This window comes from Oenanthe melanoleuca, chromosome 23, assembly GCF_029582105.1.
Source record: "Oenanthe melanoleuca isolate GR-GAL-2019-014 chromosome 23, OMel1.0, whole genome shotgun sequence".
Classification (NCBI taxonomy): Eukaryota; Metazoa; Chordata; class Aves; order Passeriformes; family Muscicapidae; genus Oenanthe; species Oenanthe melanoleuca.
In genome coordinates this window covers 1,535,687-1,547,056 of record NC_079356.1, presented here as the reverse complement: position 1 = coordinate 1,547,056, position 11,370 = coordinate 1,535,687, and positions in this window count along the sequence as shown.

Here is an 11,370-nt window from a genome sequence, read left to right as displayed (position 1 = left end):
GAGGCTGGCAGAGCCGAGGGCTGGAGCTCTGCTGCCACCATCACAGTGCCAAGGCCACCCTTTGTCACCAAGCAAGGCTGTGTTTGTCACTCTCTGGGCTGTGCTGTGCCTCTCCAGGTGAGGGCTGAGCTCAGCTGGGCAGGCCCACGGCAGCCAAAGTGCTCCTTGCTCCCCCTGCAGCAGCTCCTGCCCCCAGGGATCCGTCACCTTCAAACAGGGCACTGAGGGGGACTGCAGACACCTCACACAATCATTAAGGGTGGAAAACCCTCCAAGATCATCGAGCCCAACCATTAACCTCTTTTCTGGGCCTGCTGCTGTCACGTCCTGTCCTCTCATCACAGCTGAGGGTCTCATCAAGGCTGAAAGCAATGGGAAAGGGATTTATATCCTGGAGGAGAGCACAGCATTCCCAGTATAACCCATTCTGGAGTGGGTGCAGATATGATTTTAAAAGCAAATTTAAATCCCAGCTATCAAATCTGAGTGTCTGGGACAGGCTGGAACTCCTGCCCTGTGCCTGTGTCCAGCTTTGAATGGGTGGGAGGAGGGAAGGGGCTGTTTGTCCACGTGTGGGGGGCCCAGGGTATTGCCATGGGGTGCAATGTGATGGCCATAGGGCCAGAGCCCCCCTCCAGCTCACCCCAAATTTGGAGGGGGTTCTGCTGTGTTTGTTCCCACCTGGAATGAGACGCCCATGCTCTGGACTGTGAGACAAACCACAAGAAAAACAATTAGTGATTGGAGGTGAGAGGCAGCCTTCCCCCCGGGCTGCTCGCCTGGGCTGGATTCAAGTAGGAGAAAATCCCCATTAAAAGGCAGTGCCATTTCCAAGCTTCTCGAGTTCAAAAGCAGAGACAGAAATCTCAGCTCTGATTTTGCTTTTTAAGCCTAAGATAAATAAAAATGTAAGAGACGGGAAATAATGTAATGTAATCATCAAGGAGAAGAGAAACCAAAGGCTCGGCTCTCACACACACAGGCAAATATAAACACACACGCAGAACACATTTTAAAACCAATTAAAATCCCTTTGCAGGGAAAGCTCTTTCACCCACTCTCCAGGATACAGGCTATCTGCTTCCTTGGCGCGCTGGATATGAATAATTAAAAGCTAAACATATGTTAAAAAATGCAAACAGTACATGATCCTGGAAACTTCCTCTCCTTATTATTATTTCCACAAGAAAGCTGTTAAATGGTTATAAAACTCGTGAAATGCGCCAACCTTGGCATCTCATGTGATTCCTTGCTCTGTCTAGGAAGGAGTTAAAACCATTTGGCAGAGACTAACCCATTAGGCCTAATAATTATGAAATTATAGAGGTACTCAGGTGACTGTTAATTTCACACATACTGTTCGGCTCGGTGGCTAATGAGAGCCTGAAGAACTCAAGTGCCTCATCTTTCTTGTTGAATGGTGACCTGCAATTAATGAGCTTCTGCAAGAAAAGGCAGCATTTTGCACTTGGGGCTAATAAGATGGCTTTTGTGCAGCAGCATTGTGATACCAGGAGCTTTCGAATGAAGATTAAGAACTTTTCTCCTTATTTATTTATGAGCTCTATGCAGTCCAAGAGACCACACATGCAGAGAAGCGGCCCTGGTGTGAGTCTTGGAAGAAACTTAAGAGCACAGTTGCTCCGAGGCAATGGCAAAAAAAAATCCTCCTTCTCCTGCACTGGGTAGTAATGAGAGGGAATTGCAGAGCCCCATCCCTGGAGGTGTTCAAGGCCAGGCTGGATGAAAGCAGCCTGGGATGGTGGAAGGTGTTCTTGCCCGTGGAAGGGGGGTGGACTGAGATGAGCTTTAAGGTCCCTTCCCACCCAAACCAGTTTGGGATTCTCTGAGCTAAGAGGGAAACAACTGCAGGGTCATCAGAGTGGGTCTGGGAAAAGGAACAGGCCAAGACCCCCTTTTCCATCATGGGCTCCCACACACTCACCCACCCCTGCCACAAACACCCAGAATAACTCCCTGATGTGACTGAGCACAGCTCCTGCCTTCGTGACAATTTCCCCTTCAGAGCCTGAAATCAATCCCAGAGGTTTCCAGAGGCACCAGTGCAGTTTCTGGCTGTTTCCAGAGTTGCTTAAGTGCTGTGAAAAGTGCCTGGCAGGGATCTGTGAGCAGGAACCAGGGCTGCAGAGCCCAGGCCCCAGGCAGACCCAGCCCAAACACAATCACAGAATCCCTGAGGCTGGAAAAGCCCCCCAGACCATCGAGTCCAGCCTGTGACCAGCCCCACCTTGGCCCAGCCCAGAGCACTGAGAGCCACCTCCATTCATTTCTTCTCCACCTCTGCCCTGGGCAGCCCCTTCCAGTGGCTGAGCACTCCTTCCATGTAGAAATTCTGCCCAATATCCAACCCTGGCCCAGCCTGAGCCGTTCCCTCTGCTCCTGTCCCTGTTCCTGTTCCCAGAGCCCGACCCCCCCAGTGTCCCCTCCTGTCAGGGAGTTGTGCAGAGCCACAAGGGCCCCTGAGCCTCCTTTTCTCCAGGCTGAGCCCCTTCCCAGCTCCCTCAGCCTCTCCTGGGGCTCAGACCCTTCCCTGGCTGCACACAATTTGTCAGAACCCAGGACATCCCTGCCCTCACTCTGCCAGTGTTTGCACAGTTATTCTCGGTGACAGAATTATCATAATCATTATTATTACCGCCAATTTTATCTTTAAATGCCTGCTTGCACTGACATTTGCTTTATGCTCACTCACAGAGCACTGCACCCCCCAGCTGAAGCCAACCAGCCCCTCAGGGTGCTCCCACCATCCCCTGTGTCAGAGCAGCTCACAAACACCTCCTCCCACATTCCTGGCCATTCCTCCTCCTTGAGCTGACCCTCTGGCTCTTCCCTTCCAGACTCAGGCATTCCCAGAGAGAGGAGAAGCTGGACCAGGACACAGAGCACCCAGCTGGGATCCAGCAGGCAGGGGCTGCTTCCGTGGTGCTTTTCCATCCTGAGGAGGTCTGGTGCTGCCTGGCTCTGTCTGTGCTCCTGTCACTAAACCTGCAGCCTCTCCAACCCTCTGGAGGCTCCAGCTGATCTGCCCAGAGTTCCCCAGACAAAAGTGTAATGGAGGAGATTTCTGGACACCCCAGCAAGGTCTGTCCCCTCTTGCCAGGTGGGTCCTGGTTCTTGTGCTGCTTTTCCAGAGGAAGATGGTGGGTCCCAAGTGTCTCCCATTGTCAATGCACAAAAGAAGTTTGAGTTTGAAGAGACTTTAAAGATCACTGACAGAAGATCACTGCTGGATCATTGCTCCAGCACATCCAGGCTTCTCTGAAACCACTGAATGCAGCTGTGCTTTCCTTGGCCTCAGTTTTCCTTTGAGCACTCAGGTCCTGGCATGTGCCCCCTCACAGCAATTCTCTGCCATTATTTCCAGTTTATTCTGCAAGGGTTCAAGACAAGAACAAACCTCTGTCCATGGCACAGCAGAGCCCATGGAGCCCCACACTGGCCAAGGATGATCAGCCAGGAGAACCTGGTTGGGATGTGGAAATTCGGGAATGGTTGGGATGTGGAAAATTTGAAATGGTGGGAAATTGGGAATGGTTGGGATGTGGAAAATCAGGAATGGTTGGGATGAGGAAATTTGGGAATGGTTGGGCTGTGGAAATTTGGGAATGGTTGGGAAATTTTGAATGGTTGGGATGTGGAAATTCAGGAATAGTTGGGATGTGGAAAATCCGGAATGGTTGGGATGTGGAAATTTGGGAATGGTTGGGATGTGGAAAATCAGGAATGGTTGGGATGTGGAAATTTGGGAATGGTTGGGAAATTTTGAATGGTTGGGATGTGGAAATTTGGGAATGGTTAGGATGTGGAAATTTGGGAATGGTTGGGATGTGGAAAATTGGAAATGGTGGGAAATTGTGAATGACTGGGATATGGGAGGGGCTTGGGATGGGGTTGGAAAATTGGGAGTTGCGAGGGAGAAGAGGAAGCTCAGCCTGAGGCAGCGAGGTGCTCACGCCGAGGAGGCACAGCTCGGCTGCAGCCTGTCCCCTCCGCGGGGAGGTGGCTCCTGCCAGAGACAGAGACAGACAAGTGTCACATCAGGGGCAGCTGTGCCGTGCTGACGAGCTGGGGGGAGGATGGCAGCTGTCAAGAGCTGGCACTCCGCTTTCCATGGGTGGCCTTTGGTTGTTTCCTTCCTGTGCTCAGAGTCACTCATGCAGCCAGGAGCGAGGCGCTGGGATGGATCTGACAGGGGTGACGGCTGCCGCCTCTCCGAGCCTCAGGGCAGCCAGGGAGGGAAGGAGCAGCCGGGAGAAGGTCCAAAGAGCCAAAAACTTCCTGGCTGCCCTTTGCCTCAGCCTCCCCATCCACACAATGTGGGCAATGAGCTGTCTCGAGGGAATGGAGAGGGGAGCTTTGCCTTGCACCAGGCACAGCTGAAAGATGCATTTTTGTATGGCCAAGGAACGCTGAAAAAAACAGAGATGAGCTGCACAGAGCTGTGCAGGGCAGCACAGGGCAAGGGCAAAGCCCTGGGGTGGAGGGAGCCTGAGAGGAGCCCCCTGAGCAGGGCAGGGCAGCACAAAGCCCTGCAGAGAGCTGCAGTGCCTGGGCTGCTCAGCTGCTCACAGGGAAGGCTGAGAAGTGTTTTGATTGCAGCGTGTAAGTGCCTGCATGGGGATAAAATCCCAGGTACTAAAGGGCCCTTTAATCTGGCTGTGAAAGACAGAGCAAGGACCAGCAGCTGGAGGCAGATCCGCGGGAGACGGAGCTGGAAATGAGGCAGAGAGAGGGGAGCGATGCCCAGGGATGGCTCAGAGCCCCTGCACCCCCTGGCCCGAGGCAGGGGTGCAGCTGGGGGCCTGAGGGCACACCCAGCACAGGTGCACACCCAGCACAGCTGTGCAGGTGACAAGTGTGTCCCCAGGACACGGGTGGGGACACCGAGGCACGGAGGGGCAGGTGGTGGCAAGGCACCACCGTGGGGTGTCTGCACACACAGATCAGGTGTCTGCGTTCAGGTGTGTCCCCCGCTGACACCAGTGCCACCTGGGGCACCCCGGGCTAGCCCACCTGGCCGCCATCTGTCACGGCAGAAGGGCACAGGTGTCCCGTAGATCCTGTGTCACATCTGCCAGCCCTGTGGAGATGTCTCAGGTCCCCCAGAGCTTCTTGAATTGCACCAGGCACCTCTGCCAAGGGCCTGGGCTGCACCCCTCCCCTGCAAACCCCACCTTGGGCACAGTAATTATTGTGCACACGCTCTGATGAGAGAGGCCCTGTTTCATGTACCTCTCCCCAGGCACTTCATTACAACAGCCTGACACGAGCACGGCTCTGATCCCAAGCCCCTGGCAGCTCCCTCCTGCCTCTGGAGAGCTCCTGCTGCACCTGTGGCCACTTCCCATCGTGGCACAGATGTTCAGGCAGGACACCTGATACAGGAGGATTAGCTCAGTTGTGTAATGGGGTGCTTGAGGACTCGGGTAGCCCTGGTCCCTGTCAGGTGCTTGGGGCTCTGAGCCCTGCAGGGAAATGGGGCTGGTGGGGTGAAAGTCAACATAAAATCATCACAAAGATGTGGAATGGTTTGGGTGGGCAGGAATCTTACAGATCCTCTCGTCCCACCCCTGCCATGGGCAGGGACACCTCCCACTAGACCAGGTCACCAAACCCTGTCCAGCGTGGCCCTGGACACTTCCAGGCTGGGCCATCTGTGGGGCCTGGCTGCTGCTGTGCTCTCTGTGCTGGAGCAGTGCTGGGAGGTGGAGGCAGGATTTGGGGTGCTGCTGAGGCAGCTGTGCTGAGCCCTGTGAGCTTCAGCAGACACAACAAGGAGCCTGTCCCACTGCCCAGGGCATGGGCACGGCCCCGAGGCTGCCACAGCTCCAGAAGTGTCTGGACAATGGTCTGAGGCTTAGGGAGGGATGGTTGGGGTGTCTGTGCAGGGCCAGGAGTTGGACTGGATGATCCTTGTGGATCCAAGGACATTCTGTGATTCTATTCTCTGCCTCGTGCCCCTGGAGATCCCAGCTGACACAGAGGGCTGGTGACAATGGTGGGACTGCTCTCTGTGTGCTTTGACTTTCTCCTACAGGAAGATCTGCGGGCACAGAGCCAGAGCAGAGCTGGGGAAGCAGCAGGAGCTGCACACAGGGCTGTGCAGTGGAAAATGTGGGCTCCCAGCCACCCGAGTCACACCTGTGAGCTGCTGGGAGAGGCTGAGGCAGCAGCAGCAGTGCTCTTTGAACGAGCTCTGCAGGGCAGGGCTGTCACTACCCCCTGTCTGGAGGCACCAGAACACAAGCCCGTGGCTCTGCCCTGACAGGCTGCCCAGGAAAGCGGCTGTGCCATCCCAGCTGGGTGTGGAGGGCAGCTGGGAGATGCCCCAGCCCTGAAATACCAGCCTGGGGAAGGGCTGCCGTGCCCAGCGCTGGGAGCTGCTGAACTCTGCTGCCTGCCAGAGCAGCAAATTCAGTGCCAAGCGTGATGGAGAGGGAAGATCCTGCTCCCGTGCTGTTTTGCAGCAGCAAATTGTGGATGAAGCTGTAAAACCTCGGGTAGTCCTTCAGTCGGGGGAGGAGTGGCAGGGTCACAGCAAGCAGGAGTCTTTCCAAAAGGGCTCTGTGTGTCCCCCCGGCTCTGTCCCTGGCTGCAGGGCTGGGAAAGCACCTGCCAGCCTGCCGGGGAGACCTGGGGATGCCGTTTGCTGGCAGCTCTCCACCTGCACAGCCCATGGCGCTGACAAGCCCCACCGAGGACTGGGAGGGAGCCAGCATCTGGCTGCCGACCATCTCTCCCCTCCCGGGCTCCAGCAGCACAAAGGGCTGCAAATCACCACTGAAAAAGTAGCTGGAGTGTGTGTGTGTGCCCCGGGGACACCCCACCGCCTTGTCACTGTGCTGTGTCACAGGTGGCTGCCCCGTGGAGCACCTGGTGCCAAAGAGGTGCCTGGTTTTGGCTGCTTCTCTCCTCGGGGAATCCTTGGCTCCCTCCCTAGAAAAAGAGCCCCTAAAAGACACTTCCAGGATTACCAGCCCCACTGGAGGCCTCTAAAGCTGCAGGTGATGACTTTACCCTGGGGGAAGGTGTGGCAGCCATGCGTGAGTTACAGTGGGAAAGGGAACTGTGCTTGAAGAACCCCAACGTTTATTAGCTGGGGGGGCTGGGGGGCAGAGAGATGTTTGGAACAGCATCACAGCAAATCCTGCTGTGATCCTGCGTGCCCAGCCCACTCCAGGCTGCTCTGCCCCCACTCTCTTTTCTCTCAGGTGCTTGTTTTGGTTCCATGGCTGGGGAGAGGTGCCTGGGTCAGGTAAGGAAGGCTCTTTCCAGTCCGTGAGCTGCCATCTCCTCCAAAACCATGCTGTGGTTCCATTCCAGACAAACCCTGGCGTGTCCCCAAGCTCAGGAGCCCAGTTAGGTGACTCCTGCAGCCACAGTTAAGCCGCTGGTGCTTTGAGACCCCCGGAGCAGCCCAGAACGGGAGATTTGCTCTGCTCTGAGTCGGGAGTGTGGGATGGAGTGTGTGGTGACAGCCACAGCGGGGCTGGGACATCCCGAGCATCGTCCTTGGGATGGAGGAGCGGAGCATTGCTGGGGGTTGGCCTGGGTGACATTTCAGGGTTCCTTTCAACCCAAACCCCTCTGCGAGCCTCCGGCCGGGCTGGGGGCAGCAGGGCCATGGGAGGTCTGGCTCGCAGCGCTCTAACAACAACCATCTCTCGTGGCTTCTCCCCGGGCCCCGCGGCGGTCAGGACCTGCTGGGGAAGGGCTGATGAGCTGCAGATGGGGCAGCCTGTGCCCATCATCATCATCATCCACGGCCGGGGAAAGGCAACAGCAGAATCCCTGCTCGCTGCCGTCCTCGGGGGCCGGAGGGCATCGCTGCCCCTCGCCCCGGCAGCGTTCCCACCCAGCCCGCTCCCCAGGAATACTCCAAGCACCGGGGGAGACTGGAATTCACAGGAAAGCTCCCTGGCCCTCCTCCAGTCTCATAAGCATGACAATTGCTCTCTCGCCTGCTCTGTTTCAGATCCTACCCTTAACATTTAACCACTCCCCATTAATTTTCCAATTGCCACACACATCGCGGAGTCATTCCTCCTCAATGCCGGGGCCGGGCTATTCCCAGGGAGGCCGGGGCCGGGGGGCAGAGCTGGCTGCGGACCCTCGGTCCCGGGCGGCAGTATGGGAACAGGAGGAGCAGGGAGCTGGGGAGCCGCCACTTGGCTTTGTCTGGTGGCAGACACATGGAGCACATTAGCAGCCTTTCAGGGGAAGTTTGATCGATGGGGAAGGCTTTCTAACTGACTATCAAAGCACGCATGGTATGTGAGAAGCAGACACCAATTAGTGATGTCTTTTTAAAGGCTGCCTTGTTAAGAGGGGAATAAGGGGAAAGAATGAAATTGGCCAGAAAACATGGAGCTATTTAACCTTAATTAGAAGAAAGGTGTGGGCTTTGTGAAAAGGCCATTTCTGAAAGGGGTTTTTCTCCCTGGGTATAAAGAGATCCTGCCTACTTGTTAGAGACTTGTTAGAGTTTATAAGGCTGGGCAGGAGGCTAACTTGTAGAAATGCCTTTTATGCCACTTGAATGTGTGGCTTGCTTATTATAGTCTGCCATCCTGCCAGGGTGGCTGGTGGAGAGGAGAGGAGAGAGCAGCACTGCCAACTGGCTATAAATTTCATGAACATCATAAATGTAAGTGCTTTCTGGAGAGCTGTACAGATTGCACATAAAAGTCCCCCTTCTGTCCCTGTAAACTAAAAAGAGGGCTTTTTTGGCAAATTAAAAATTGTAGAGTGTCTTCCATGCTGAGCTAGGAAGCAGCCGGGCTACAAATCCACAGCTCCAAAGCCACGGCCGCGCAGGGAGGTCTCCCACACACGCTGCGCCCCCGGGGGGAGCGGGACGCGGATCCGGGGGGCTGCGGGGTGGGGTGCGGGTGTCCTGGGCACCCGGGGCAGGACCCGGGGGGATGCTGTGCTGCAGGGGCTCCTCGGGGCTGGCGGGCGGTGCCACCTGGGTGCCCGCGCTGCTGCCAGCGCCGGGGACGGAGCGCAGCGCGGACGGCTTGAGGCTGCGGAGACAAGAGAGGGGATTTTCCGGGAGCTCCTGGCGCTCCCCGCGACCCTGGGGGCTCAGGGCACCCCTGGACTCGCTGTCCTGGCTGCTGTGCTGGCTGCGGGCCGGGCAGTGAAGCACACGAGGCGCGGTGCACGCAGCATCCCCGGGGGACGCGCGCTGTCCCCCGCGGCGGAGCCTGACACCGGACGCGGTAAATAAGCACAGAAAGAGGCATTTTCTCCGTCAGCTGAACAAGCCAGTGCTTTATCCGCTCCGCTGTGCCGCTGCTGGGCTGTGCAGCCCTGCCAGGAACGTTCCCAGCCCGCTGCTGTTAAAGACACAGCGCTCGTCCCTGCAGGCTCCGCGTTGGGATGGCACCTGCTGTCTGCACAGCCCAGCGAGATCAGGTCCTCACTGCTCGTTTTCTCCCCTTGCTGTTTAATGAGGACCATAAATGTCCTCTAATGACTGCATGGAGCTGGCGTTTACAGCAGTCACACACAGGAGCTGCTCCCACCAAGCACCTGCAGCCTGGGGCCAGGTGAGGCACGGAAAGGCTCCAGCCCAGGTGACAGCCAGGGAGGGCAGGTGGAGGGCACAGCACCTCTTTGGTCCGGCTCACTGCTGCCTCAGCATCCCTGCCACCCGTGAGGGCTGCGCTGCTTGTTGAGGGTCAAAACTGATTTTAGGGTTATGGCCAAGTGGGACTGGCTAGGAGTACCACAAAAACACACAGAGAAAGTGATGGGGCCGTGCCACCGCCCTGTGCCAGTGAGGGATGTTTTAGTCCCCTGGGGCAGTTTCAGCCTTTACCTCCCGTGGGCTGCTCCTGTCTGGAGCCTTGTGCAGGTAGGTGAAATTTTGTTTGGAGGAGACCACAGCAGGCGAGGGTCCTGGATATTTTGGAGTTTCAATCCTAGGCCATCCTGAGCTGAACGGACCCACCAGGATCATCCTGTCCCTGGCCAGACCCCCAGCAATCCAATCCCCCTGCCCATCCCTGGAGCTCTGGCAGTGCCCATTCCCTGGGGAGCCTGGGCAGTGCCAGCACCTCTGGGGGAGGGAAGAACCTTTCCCTGAGCTCCAGCCTGAGCTGCCCTGGCCCAGCTCCAGCCCTTCCCTGGGTCTGTCCCTGTCCCAGGGAGCAGAGATCAGAGCTGCAGGTCCCTGAGCTCTGCCCTCAGTGTGCTCTGCCCCAGCTGCACACACCGACTGCCCTCAGCTGCTCCTCCTGTGACCATCCTCGTGTCCCTCCTTTGGATGTTCTGTAATATCTTTGAATCCTTCCTTTGTTGTGGTGTCCAGAACTGCCCCCAGCCCTCGAGGTGCAGCAGCAGCACAGAGAGGAGTGGGACACGGTGGGACAGTCCCCTCCCGTGGCTGGTGCCATGCTGGCTCGATGGTGGCGTTGCTGTGGCTCCTTCCTCAGCCATGGGGATGGTCCTGCCATCCCGCCTCCTCGAGGGCCTCTTGAGGGTGCCAAGCCCTCGGGGCTCCTTTCCCTTTCTGCGGAGCACACGTGCCCGGGCTCCCAGCAGCTCAGGGCGTTGTGGCTGCAGCTAAATGAGAACCAGGGCTCGGCAGGGCTGCTCTCCAACGTGACAGAACGTCAGTGTGTGCAGGAAGCACCCTCACTCTCAAATCCAAGGAAAAGCACGTTCCTCGGGCTGAGAGCTGATTCCTGCACAGCCACCCAGTGTCCCAGCTGGGACACATCACAGGATCCCTCAGCCACCGTGCTGGGCTTTGGGCAGCCCTGCTCTGCGCCTCCCAGTGCTTCCCCAGCAGGAGACTGGAACTCCCAGTGCGTGCTGGGGATGAGCTGGGGAGTCGTGGAGAGATGGCTTGTGCTGGGAGAGCAGCCTGTGGTGCTGTGGAGCCACGCACAGAGCTCAGCATTGGCACAGCCCCATCCTGAGCTGGCCAGCTCCGGGACAGCGAGGACACAGCGTGGGCACGGAGCCACAGCACTCAGCACCGTGCCCAGGTGGCAGCTGCGACTCAGCACTTCTCTCTGGAGCTCAGGGAATTCCCTGGACATCAGCGGGACTCAGTTTGGCCTCAGTGTGCTCTGCTGGGCACATGAAATTCACTGCACAGAGAGTGTGACCCTGGGGCTGGGCTGTCACACCGGGGCTGGGCCAGGATGTGCCAGAGGTGAGCTGGGCACCCAGAGCACACCTTCACGCCCTGCACCAGTCCCCAGCCCCATTTTTGGGCAGCTGAGAGCTGGAGAGGACCATTTCCACCTCTCTGCTGCTGTTCCTGGATGCCACAGCCCCGTTCCACTGTGTCCCACGGGGTGAGTGTGGCAGCAGCAGAGGAAGGCAGATGCC